Genomic DNA, 3,856 nt, shown 5'->3' on the forward strand with positions numbered 1-3,856 from the left:
CTGGCGCTTTCCCACTCTGAATGAATAAGCAACAGGCTGGAAGTGTCTGGAGGTTTCAAAAACCTGGTCCGCCTGCTGGGGCCTCCTCCGCGGGGCCCTACGGCCCGCCGGGTTTTAGCTATGTGGCCTGTTCCACAGAGCAATGTTCCCTCAGTCCTTGTAGCTTCCAGCCAAGCCACAGACCTGCCTTGGAGGAAGGGAATGAGGCGGGGAGTTGGAGGGGGCCCCTGGGGACTCAAGCCTGGTAAGTGGGGTTTCTGGCAAGCATAGCAGGATTAAGATGTGGGCACTACCCTGCTGGTTCTACTCAGTCCTGGATACAGTTTTGTTTTGTTTTTTAATTCCACTTTCTTTATTGACTTTACCTCTTCCTAGAGCTCTTGAGGTGCCTTCTCCCTTTTCCAGAGCAAGTGCTAAGAGGCATCTTTGTTGGCAAGCCTCCCTGGGGAGATGACCACCCCCAGCTGGAGCTACCTTGTAATTCTGCATCCTGAAGACATTTGGCATTTGGTCCTGAGTACAAAGACAGTGAGCCTTCAGCTCTTCTACCAGGTCTCAGTCACAGGCATGGAGACTAGGGTGGGTGTGTCTCAGGGCTGAACAGGCCTAGGGAGCTCAGGGTAGATACTGGCATCAGGCACCCCCAATGTCTTCTGTCCTGTGCTTCCTGAGTTAATAGCCAGAAAGGATCTGGTATACAGATGGATAAGATGAACCCAGCAGGCGTCTGCCTTGGATAAGGGATAGGACCGTTGAGAGGCAAAAGGGCACCTTTAACATAAAGCCATGGAGAGGGAAGACTTGGGAGAACCGAGGCCTGGGAGTCTTATGCTCCTTCCAACTCTGACTTAGTGGACAGACATATTTGATCGTTGGGAGATTATTCCACGGAGATGCATTTGTTCTGGGTGATTTTCTGTTCCCTCTGGGGATGGCAGGGATGATAAGAAAGGTCCCAGATGTTTCAACTTACTTGGTACCCAAGTACATTTTAACTTTTACTTGGTGCCTGAGAAGTTACACTCTTAATGCAGTTCTACAGGTTACCCCTGGGCTGTCTTCTACCATGGCCTTGGGAGCTAGAGGGCAAAAATTACCCCTGAGACTTAATAATCAAGACAGAAAGGACCTGTCCTCAGTGCTGGATGACTCTTGTTTGGAAATTCCTGGACCCCATTTAAAAAGGAAACAGCCAGAATGATACTGTTTGGGAACAAGAACCCCTCTGCCCCTCATCCTTACCGGGAAGCATTTATTGATCTGCTAAACTGTTTTTGGGACCGATACTTCATTTATGTGTTTTGGGCCACTGGATGTCTACAATCTAGCCAAAGAAGTGGGGGCTTGCAATAGCACCCTTGGCACCCTAGATCCAGCATGATGTCTGGATTCCTACAACAGTGACTGCTTAGGCTAAAGACAAGCAAGTCAGGGCTCATTTGAAGCCTGAATCCTGGGACCTGGAGGGTTAAGCCTTCCCTCCCTCCTGCTTGCCCCCTGCAGTGTTGGCTTCAGCTGCTTAGAATCCCGGGGGTCCTGTAGGACTTTCCAGCTAGCCAGATGGGCAGCAGAGGAGAAATGGAAACAGGCTTTAGGGTACCTTGGGGCTTGGAAGAGAAGGAAGAAGAATTGTGGAAGGATATGGGATGGGTTTGAGGTGGGAAGGGGGTTAACAGGATGCTTTTTTTTTTTTTTTTTTTTTTTTTTGCTGGCAGGGTGGGGTAGGGGGACAGGGAAAAGGCACTGTTGCCTCAGGGTTTTGGGGTGGGGAGATCAGGGCACAGGCCATGGTGTTCAGTACTTTGTTGGGAGCCAGCACTTGGCATGAAACTCTAGCTGGAGTTGGCTCTGCTTCTTTATTCTTTTTTCTTAATAAGGTCGAATCAGAGTGAGTCAGAAGAGCCAAGTTTCCTGTTAGGCTGTGTTTGAATAAACTGCTCTGAACAGAGAGCTTGGGCCTTGCACAGAGTCCCTGGGCCAGGACCATGGGTCTGCCAGCCAGCTCGACTGGGACCAGAGCCCTGGGGTCTACAGGATGGCTTGAGGCAGGGGCCTGACCTAGCTGGCCACTGCCTAGGGAAGCTGTAAGCTGTCTTGTAACCTCAAGGTCTTGCCTCTGACCTGGGGAAGGGGGCAGATAAAACCTTTCTTGGCAGATTTGGGAAGAAGTAAGGGATTATGAAAAGTATCCAGCACTGCGCCAGACATATGGCCACTGTTTTCTTCCTTTTGAATCCTGAGAGGAGGGAGGGCTTTATCTCTGGAGGGTAGCCCGCAGCTCATTTTCTCTGTCCCTTTCTTGTTTTGATCCCTCTTCATCTTTCTTTGTCCAGGGAAGGTTACTGTCCATCTTCTTTAAGGACAGTTTCTCTCCCTAGTATGGAACAGATCAGTCAGGATAAGCTGGAACCTTGGGGATCCACTCATCTTACTCTGTGCAGGGCAGGGCCCATCCTCTCCCTTTCTTCTCTTTCCTAGAGTCTAGGAGGCCAGTTTGCCTCTACCTCTCCACATGCAGGGGTAGGACCTCACCTCAGAAGCCTCCAGTGTCTCAGCATTCCTAGGTTGCATGGTGGGGATCTGAGGGGGCCTAGACAGGTATAGAGGGTGCCACACACAGGTCAGATGAGGGCTTGAACCTCAGTCTAGTCTGGGACAGAGCCTTCTTAAGTGGGGAGGCAGCTCCTTGGGCAGCCCAGACTCTACTGTGGTTCCCATCCATGATTTTAAGACATAGGCATGTGACTGAGCGGCGGAGGCATACTGCCAGTTCCTGGCCCTAGAAGAACTAGTCTCAAGGGACTCTTGGAGGACCCGTGCAAGGCTAAAAGAGGTCTGTCTACTGTGTGCTCAGCTTCATGGCCGTGCTCCCATGGAATACCATTACCCTGTGACTCTGAGGTGGGACTACAGGACTTGGGGCTGAGGAGGTGGCTTAGTAGTGTCTGCCTTGTAATCATGAGGACCCGAGTTCAGTCCCCAGAACCCATGAGAACAGTGCTTGCTTGAAGTCCTAGTGATAGAGGAGCAGATAAGAAGATCCCTGTGGTTTCGTGGTAGCTTGCCAGCCTAGCCTTACTGGCAAGGTCCAGGCTAGGAGGAGACCCTGTCCCTGAAAAGGTGAACAGCATGTCTGCTCATGGAATACTTGCACACACGTGTAGTAAGCACAGTGCACATGTGCTTCCCCAATGAATATGTGTGCACACACACATGTGCATAACCCACCAAAGAAACTCCAGGTCTTGGAAAGTCCTTGGGGGAAACAAGAAAGCAGCAGCAGGCTTGCTCAGCAGAGAGTTTAGAAAACGGAAGGGACAGAGGCTGTGTGATGCCCCACGGCTTTGTAGGAGAGGAGACCAGGGAGTGGACTCTGCATCAGAATTTTCTGTGGTTGAAAGAATGAGGGTAAGCCTCAGGAGCTAAGGATCCCTGCTATCCACACAGGCTTGGCTGGCTCTCTTGTCTTCCCTGTCACTGATGGTTCAGGTTGGACAGCTCAGAAAAGACCACTGATGGAGTTTGTACTGGACCGGGACTCTAAGGTGGTGGCTGGGGACCGTGTTGCCCCATCTGCTGCCTTCGGAAAGTGGTCTGGAGGAGGTGCTGAGTGAGGAGACCCGGCAAGCCGGCTGGCGCAGGAAGTGCTGACTCTGCAGGGAGAGGACCACCAAGTGACCACTGCCAGCTGGGCCCTGCGCCCACCCATCCCCCGCAGCCACATCTGGCGCAGTGGTGGGGGTAGTGGGGGGAACTTTGGTTGGTCCCCAGAGCCAAGGAAGTCATGGATGGGGCCCAGGGAGGGGGCTGAGGCCCTTTGGTTTGGGAATGTCATTCTTTAGGACTGGAACTCTGG

The sequence above is a fragment of the Micromys minutus genome (assembly GCF_963924665.1).
Source record: "Micromys minutus genome assembly, chromosome: 16".
NCBI classification, from domain to species: Eukaryota; Metazoa; Chordata; class Mammalia; order Rodentia; family Muridae; genus Micromys; species Micromys minutus.